The following is a 9777-nucleotide window of genomic DNA, read 5'->3' on the forward strand; positions in this document are numbered from 1 at the left end:
ACGGAGGGACGACACTTGGAGTCCTAAAGACTTGTTCTTGTTCGGTTCGGGCGCAGCTAGGGAGGGCACGCAACAAAGAGTATGCATCTAAATTATGCTATATGATTATGTGTAAATAATATGTTGTCCTGGGTTAATGGTTGTTTCCGCATGATCTATGTAATGTCATATGTATCATAACCTAACAGTGGTATCACGAGCCCCTTATTATTTTCATAATCTAAATTGCATGAACATGGTTAAATATTACAAATTTGCAAGAATTAAAAGGGGCGATTAATTTTCGTAATTGTTAATTAATTGCAAATTGCGTTTATTTAATTATACGTACGCAGTTTTTCGGCAGTTTCTTCGTTACTCATCCGAATTGAGTGATTTTTGTGTAAATTCCGCATGTAAAAGGCATTCTAAAATTTTGACAAAAATAATAATTTTCTGCCGAACCCAGAATTCTCAAATTCGAAGCCTAACTATGACTTTTCGAAGGTTTTAGTTTTTCGAATGCAAAATTTCGTAAATTTAAGATGTTAAATTAAATATTTGCGATTCATGTTGATAAATCTTGAATTTTTGATTGACCTACTGCATATGTTTAACAAGTTTGAATGCCTAGTCTTGTTAATTATGCAATCTAATTTGTAATTATGATTAATTTGTTGAAAATTAGAATAATTTAGAATTAATTTGATTTTCATAATTAATTGTAATTTAATTAGAAACCTATGATTAAAAACCACCATAAAAATTGTAAATTTATGATAAATTTTAAATTTTTATGACCTAGACTTGAATCCATAACAATCGGAAATCAATTGGATAATAAATTTTCGATTTTTTCGCCCTAAAATTATGAAATTAATATTATTTATTAATTTGTCATTAATTTTAAATATAAATTTTAAATTTTTATGCGATTCGTTCATAAAACTTGCACGCACGAAGCAATGGACGCTTCGTGTTACCCTTAAGGGGTGTTGTATAATGCGGGCATGCGACGACGAGCAAGGGAGCTCGTCGCCCGTGCGGCACGAATGCAATGAGCAAGGGCGTAGTGCACGAGCACAAGGCAGCAGCCCTGCCTTGTGTCGTATGCCACGAGCAATGGACGAATGGGCATGGGCGAAGGGCGAGCCAAGGCAGTCGCGTGTGGGCAGCAAGCGAGCTGCGCCACAACGCGCGCTGCCTCGCACAAGAGCGCGCAGCCTCGCGCGCAGCGAGCGCAAGCTCGCGTGCCACGAGCGCTGCGCCCAGCATTACTCGCGCGCACAGCGAGCGATGTTGCCCGCCGAGCGAGCGATGTCGCGCGCCCAGCGAGCGATGGCTCGCGCGCCCAGCGAGCGATATCGCGCGCCCAGCGAGCGATGTCGCGCGCCCAGCGAGCGATGTCGCGCGCGCACTGCGAGCGATAGCTCGCGTGCGATGAGCGCTGGCGCGCGCAGCGAGCACCAATGCGTGCGGAGGCTTGCGATGGGGATGCAGCAGCTATGCGACGAGCGCATGGGCTGCGCGCACATGGCCAGCAATGGCTGTGTGCGTGCGGCCCATGGGCGTGCAACGCGTAGGGTGTTTGCGTTACGATTAAAGATCGTTTTGAATGTTTAATTTGAAAATTCCAGTTCACGTAATTTTAATTAATTTTAAAATTAATAATTTAAATTATTTTCTTGGATTTTAATTTTGAATATTGTAATTATAATAAATTTTATTTATTCTAATTATTTTACTAAAATTAAAATCATGAATTAATTTAAATACGACTGAAATTAAATTAAACTTTTTGGATTCAATTATAAGTTTATATGAGCTTTAAATTTTAATTAAATTTGTATGTTTCCGGTTAGACTAGAAATACATTTTTATGTTTAAAATTAGTAAAGCATATGAATTTATTGGTTTAAGTGGGAGCGTATTTTAGTCATAAACTCTTGATTAGGTCTACAAATCCTTAAGGTTAAAACAACTTGATTAGAATTAATAAGGACTGAATAATTGGTAGATTATTGGTGCCCTTGATTAATTGCTGCAAATGTTTACGTGATGCATAATGTGTTTTACTAACCAGCTATGTGGGCCATTCATGATAATGAATGGGTGAATGGTATATATTGTATATGTACTGTTTTGCAGGTTATGAAGTGACTAGTATGGCCCAAATAGGATAGAAAATATGGTCTGCGTACCATTAATTTGAATGTAATTGGTCTAAAGTACCAAAGTTATTTTTCAATTCAAATATGGTCTGCGAACCATCAAATAGTTGTAATTAGTTATAGCTTATCCTATTTGAAGAAAATGGTGCCTCCCAAGGGGATTTTCAAGACGGACTTTGAAGTCAAAGCTTCAAGATGAAGTCGGGCCATACTAGATCACAAATATCTTATGCATGTTTTAAGTTATTTATTGCTTTTAAATATGTCTTAAAATGCATGAGATCAAAAGCTTGATTATGTTGCATGATTAAGGATTTTAGTTCACTTAAAATCTAACCAACATAGTAAGAGCCTTAAGTTCCAAACTTAAAAATTGAGTTAAAAGGTGCCATGCCAAAATATACACTTGCTTGGATATCCTTTACATCAATCTAGTAATAGTTTTCGCTCAGCGAGGTGTTACTTATTGGTCCTAAAGGGGCAAGGTACACAAATAATTGTGAGTACATGTTAGTTTTGGTGAAACTCAACGATATAAGTAAGGAGTCCTTTTATGTCGTGGCAAATTCGATAGGTTTACCTAATAAGTTCTTAGACGTACCTATCAACCAAGAATAGTTTCTAGACTATTAGCAAAAGGCTTTTGCTTACCTAAGATGTTCTAGGATTAAGTCGACAAACTGTGCTTAGTTCTTCAATGATTTTAGGATCTTGGAATCATTTTATTCACACCTGCCGGAACACATAATTTGAATAAAATGCTTAATAAACATTGAATTATGCATGTATGCTAGAATTTAAGTTTATTAAGAGAAACTGTGAATGGTTATTTATTTGTTTATTCTTTTCAATTGTAGTTTTTAATATGGCAAACAACAATTCATTCAACATTCGATCAATTCTCGAAAAGGAGAAGTTGAACGGGAAAAACTTCCTTGACTGGCAAAGGAACTTGCAAATAGTTCTTATGCAGGAAGAAAAGGAGTATGTCCTAGATGAGGCGATGCCCGAAGCTGCAGGCGACGGGGTCACTCAGGCAGCCCTCAATCGTTGGATTGATGCCAACAAGGATGTGAAATGTCTAATGCTCGCCACCATGAGTGCGGATCTGCAGAAAACGTTCATCAACTCAGATGCTTTCACAATCATCAGTGAGTTGAAGAACATGTTCCAAGATCTGGCTCGAGTCGAAAGATTCGAGACTCATAGGCAAATTCTTGAGACCAAGCTTAAGAAAGGCGAGCCCGTAAGTCCACATGTTCTCAAAATGATTGGACTCATTGAGAATATGAGTCGGCTGGATCAGCAATTTTCTCAGGAAATGGCTATAGACACCATCCTCCATTCTCTTCATAGCGGGTATGTCAGTTCAAACTGAACTACAGTATGAATAGTCTGGACAAAACGCTCACTGAGCTTCACGGTATGCTGAAGACCGCTGAAAAGACACTCAAAAGTGATAAGCAGGATGTGCTTATGGTGCGTGGGGGCAAGTTCAAGAAATCTGGAAAGAAGAGGAATGCTAAGAAAGGTGGCAACAAGGCCAGCCCAACTAAGCAAACTGGCGCCAAATCTGCAAAGAGGAAGGTCAGTCAACCCACTTCTGAATCCGAATGCTTCTACTGCAAGAAGAAGGGGCATTGGAAGAGAGATTGCTTGAAGCTAAAGGAAGATCAGAAGAACGGAACAGTCGTTCCATCTTCAGGTATTTTCGTTATAGACTGTATACTTGCTAATTCAACTTCTTGGGTATTAGATACAGGTTGTGGCTCACACTTATGTTCCAATCCACAGGGACTAAGAAGAAGTAGAAAGTTAAGCAAGGGTGAAGTCGACCTACGAGTGGGAAATGGAGCACGGATTGCTGCATTAGCCGTAGGAACTTACTATTTGTCGTTTCCCTCCGGGCTAGTTTTGGAACTGGAAGAATGTTTCCATGTTCCAAGTCTTACTAAAAACATCATTTCAGTTTCTTGCTTAGATGCTAAGGGATTTTCCTTTTTAATAAAAGACAATAGTTGTTCGTTTTATTTTAAATAGATGTTTTATGGATCTGCTAGATTAGTCAATGGACTTTATTTATTAGATCACGACAAACAAGTATATAACATAAATACCAAAAAGGCCAAAAAGGATGATCAGATCTCACCTATCTGTGGCATTGTCGATTAGGCCATATAAACTTGAAACGCTTAGAAAGACTTCAAAGGGAAGGAATTCTAGAACCATTTGACTTAGAGGATTATGGTAAATGCGAATCATGTTTACTTGGCAAAATGACAAAGCAACCTTTCTCTAAAGTTGGAGAAAGAGCAAATGAACTATTGGGTTTAATCCATACAGATGTATGTGGACCAATGAGTACAAATGCTAGAGGTGGTTTCAGCTACTTTATCACTTTCACTGATGACTTCAGTAGGTATGGTTACGTCTACCTAATGAAGCATAAGTCTGAATCCTTTGACAAATTCAAGGAATTTCAGAGTGAAGTAGAGAATCAATTAGGCAAGAAGATTAAAGCACTGCGGTCTGATAGAGGCGGTGAATATCTGAGCTATGAATTTGATGACCATCTGAAAGAATGTGGAATTCTATCAGAGTTGACTCCTCCTGGAACACCACAATGGAACGGTGTGTCGGAACGGAGGAACAGAACCTTGCTAGACATGGTCAGGTCAATGATGGGTCAGGCCGAACTTCCATTAGAATTTTGGGGACATGCACTAAATACAGCTGCACTCACTATAAATAGAGCTCCGTCTAAAGCTGTCGAAAAGACTCCATACGAATTATGGTTTGGAAAGCCTCCAAATGTGTCTTTTCTTAAGATTTGGGGATGTGAAGTATACGTCAAACGATTAATTTCAGACAAACTTCATCCAAAATCTGACAAATGTATCCTTGTGGGCTATCCAAAGGAAACAAAGGGGTATTACTTCTACAATACATCTGAGAACAAAGTGTTTGTTGCTCGAGATGGTGTCTTTTTGGAGAAGGATCACATTTCCAAAATGACAAGTGGGAGAAAAGTAGACCTCGAAGAAATTCGAGTCGAACAACAAACTCTAGAGAATGCTCAAGATGACATTCAGGATGAAACTCAGAGATCTTTAGAAGAATCCGGTGAGAATCATGGTCAATCTAGAAATGTTACCCCGCGTAGATCGCAAAGATATAGATCTCAACCGGAAAGGTACTTAGGTATTTTGACGAACGAGAGCTATGACGTTCTATTACTTGAAAGTGATGAACCTGCGACTTACAAGCAAGCTATGACGAGCCCTAGCTCCAAGCAGTGGCAAGAAGCCATGCAATCTGAATTAGACTCCATGTCTGAAAACCAAGTATGGGATTTGGTCGATTTGCCAGATGGCTACCAAGCCATTGGAAGCAAATGGGTTTTCAAACTGAAAAAGGACAAGGATGGGAAACTTGAAGTTTTCAAAGCTAGATTGGTCGCAAAAGGTTACAGGCAAGTCCACGGTGTGGATTACGATGAAACCTTTTCACCAGTTGCAATGCTAAAGTCTATTCGAATAATGTTAGCAATCGCTGCATATTACGATTACGAAATATGGCAGATGGATGTCAAAACTGCTTTCTTAAACGGCGTTTTAACAGAAACTGTGTTTATGACACAGCCTGAAGGTTTTGAGGATCCAAAGAATGCTAAAAAGGTATGCAAGCTAAAGAAGTCAATCTACGGATTGAAGCAGGCATCCAGGAGCTGGAATGTACGTTTTGATGAAGCAGTCAGTGACTTTGGTTTCATCAAGAACGCGGACGAATCTTGTGTATACAAGAAGGTCAGTGGGAGCAAAATTGCTTTCCTAGTATTATATGTCGACGACATATTGCTTATCGGAAATGACATTCCTATGTTGAACTCTGTCAAGATTTGGCTTGGGAAATGTTTTTCGATGAAGGATCTAGGAGAAGCACAGTACATATTGGGCATCAAGATTTACAGAGATAGATCTAAAAAGATGATTGGACTTAGTCAAAGCACTTATATCAATAAGGTGCTTGATAGGTTCAAGATGGCGGACTCCAAGCGAGGCTACCTACCCATGTCTCATGGAATGACTCTAAGCAAGACTCAGTGCCCAAAAACACTTGATGAGCGTAGACGAATGAATGGGATTCCATATGCATCATTGATTGGTTCAATAATGTATGCTATGATATGTACACGCCCGGATGTTGCGTACGCACTCAGTGCTACGAGCAGATACCAGTCAGACCCAGGAGAGGCGCATTGGACTGCTGCCAAGAATATTCTGAAGTACCTGAAAAGGCACAAAGATGACTTCCTGGTCTATGGTGGAGATGATGAATTAATTGTTAAAGGCTATACGGACGCAAGTTTCCAAACCGACAAAGATGATTTTAGATCACAGTCTGGGTTTGTCTTCTGCCTCAACGGAGGAGCAGTAAGCTGGAAAAGTGCTAAGCAAAGCACCATTGCGGATTCTACAACTGAAGCGGAGTACATTGCTGCACATGAAGCAGCAAAGGAAGCTATATGGCTAAGGAAGTTCATAGGAGAACTTGGTGTAGTCCCCTCCATTAAAGGACCAATAGCCCTGTATTGTGATAATAACGGAGCTATTGCACAGGCAAAAGAGCCTAGACACCACCAGAGAGTCAAGCATGTACTTCGTAGATTTCACCTTCTACGAGAGTTCGTTGAAAGAAAAGAAGTCGAGATATGGAACTGATGACAACATATCAGATCCATTAACTAAACCTCTGCCGCAGGCGAAGCACAACTCGCATACTGCAGCTATGGGAATCAAGCATATTGGAGAATGGCTTTGATGTCTCTGTTTAATGTTTTAAAGTTTTAGAGTTTAAATCTTTGTAAAACATTATTGGTTAATCATTCACAATAAATGAAAAGAATTCATTTTTCCATTTAATTTGTGGTTTATTAAATGATGAGTCCCTTCAATTTGACGATATATTCAAGATAGACTGTCAGGACCAGTCCTGTGACTAAGAAATGTCTATCAAGTGAACTTGAATGTCAAAGGTTGAAAATGGTCCCTAATCGGAGTTTTCTATAAAATTGGACGCATAGAAAACGTTAGACGATTAGAATGCAAGATGACTAGTAGTTCTGTTTCTTGAACTATGTGGACATGGCAATGTCATAATCATTTGCATAAATACTTACTTTGGGAAGACTAGTATCGGACAAGACCTATGAAACTTTACTGTAAGAGATGAAAATCTGTCATAAGTAAATTTCATTAAATTATTAGACACTAAATCCTCAATACCTGAGTGATTTGAGATTACTTGTTTGAGAACTGGTTGCTTTGACGTTGACCAACCGTCGCACCGTAAAAGGAGGCTATAAAGGCAACGCTCAGGTAATCACCTATCAAACGAAGTCTAATCTCAAGATCGCAAGATTGGGATTGTCCTCCCATAAACCGGGATGAGATGCTTAAAAGTTGTACAAGGCCACTCGGAGAGCTAGAAACTGTGAAATGCATGGCCGTGCTCGGATGAATCATAGGCTATGATTATCTGTTTATTTGATCAGTTGAACTCTGAAACCGAGGAACACCTCTGGACATAATAAGGATGACAACTCTTACCTTATGTTCAAGAGCAAGCATCGAGCGACAAAGGAATTAGGAAATGCACACTTGTCCCTAAGGACAAGTGGGAGACTGAAGGAAATAATGCCCTTGGTCCAAGTATGCATTCTATGTTAAGTCTAATAAATGCGGTTCAGTATTAATTAACAAGTTAATAATTCAGTGAGATCAAGTGAGCTGAATGCCTAGCTAGAGGCCGCTTCAGTTCAAGTGGAATTAATGATATTAATCCACAGCTTACTCTTGACTGAACCCGTAGGGTCACACAAATAGTACGTAAACGGATCAAGTATTTAATGGCATTAAATACTCCATCTATGAATATTCGGAACCAACGGATCTTGGTTTCAGTGGGAGCTAAGATCGTCACAGGCAAGAAATGAATACTCCGGAAACGATGATATTGCCGGAAACGGAAATATGGATCGTATCGGAAATATAAATATTATCCAAGTCGTAGATGTTGCCGGAAACGGAAACATGGTACGTATCGGAAAATATTATCGGAAATGGAAATATTGCCAGAATCGGAAATATTGCCGGAAACGGAAATATTGTCAGAATCGGAAATATTACCGGAATCGGAAAATAATTCCGGAAACGGAAATATTAAATATTTGTTCGAAACGGAAATTAATTCCGGAATCGGAAATATTAAATATTGTTCGTATCGGAAATGAATTCCGGAATCGGAAAATTTAATCGGAAGCGCATCGTACGAATAAGCATCGGACGAGGCCTGCCGGACGAGGCCCAGCACGAAGCCAGGCCATCGCCCAGCAAGCCAAGTGCGCCGCACAAACAGCCACGCCAGGCCCAGCGCAAGGCCAGGCCCAGCAGGCTGCGCAGCGCGCACAGCGCGCACAGCACGCGCAGCGCGCAGCGCGCGCGGGCGCTGCGTGGGCTGCTGCTCGCGCGCACGCATGGGGTCCATCGTGGCAGCCGTGCGTGTGTGTGCAAGTGTTTGTGTTCGTGCACGTTTCCTAAAACATGCAGAGTTCGGTTAATGATTAAATTCCTATTTCTATTTGATAAATTAATTAAATTAGAGTTCTTGTAGGATTCTAGGTTTAATTAATTTGTATCTGAATAGGATTTCGATTCCCTTTCCATACCCCTATAAATATGAGGCTAGGGCTCACAATTTATAACAAGTTTTCAAAGTATTCAAAGTGAGTTTTTGAGAGAAAATTCAAACACACATCTTGCTCAAATTGCCGAAATTTTCTAGTACCTTAAGGGCGATTCTAGTTGGTCAATCTTAAGGCGGATCCGGACGTGCTGTGGACTATCTACGGAGGGACGACACTTGGAGTCCTAAAGACTTGTTCTTGTTCGGTTCGGGCGCAGCTAGGGAGGGCACGCAACAAAGAGTATGCATCTAAATTATGCTATATGATTATGTGTAAATAATATGTTGTCCTGGGTTAATGGTTGTTTCCGCATGATCTATGTAATGTCATATGTATCATAACCTAACACTTCGGCCCCGATCCTCTCAGCCGACTCCCTAGCCTCACGACTGTACTGAAGGTACAGTTGCTTGACCTCCACCAGCTCGGCGAAGAGCTGCCCAGCCTTCTGGTCCAAGATAGGGATATCACGAGCATAAGCCTCCTGATATCTCCTCAGTTGTCTCTCCTCAACCGAGCTACACTCGGAAGCGAACGAGGACCAGAAAACAGCCTGGGAAAGAAGAAAAGATGAGAAAAGATGAGGAAAGAAGAAAACAACAAACCAAAAACGGAACTCAAAACAGAATTTCCAACACTTACCTCATTCAGATAATATTGGGCCATCATAGCTGGGTTCCTCTCCTCAGCTCCAGGAACCCTCCACTGCGGGTTGGCCCGAAGAAGATTCTCCCGTGCAGCTTCGGGACCCACCAAAGATCCCACGTGAGCCATGGGGTTCTCCCCCAAAACCGGAGCTCTAGCATAGCGAGCCATCGCCTCCCTTACCTCCTCGGGGATCCGTTTCAGCGGAACATCCGAGCAAGGGTCAGCGTGGATCAG

This window comes from Spinacia oleracea, chromosome 2 (genome assembly GCF_020520425.1).
Source record: "Spinacia oleracea cultivar Varoflay chromosome 2, BTI_SOV_V1, whole genome shotgun sequence".
NCBI lineage: Eukaryota > Viridiplantae > Streptophyta > Magnoliopsida > Caryophyllales > Amaranthaceae > Spinacia > Spinacia oleracea.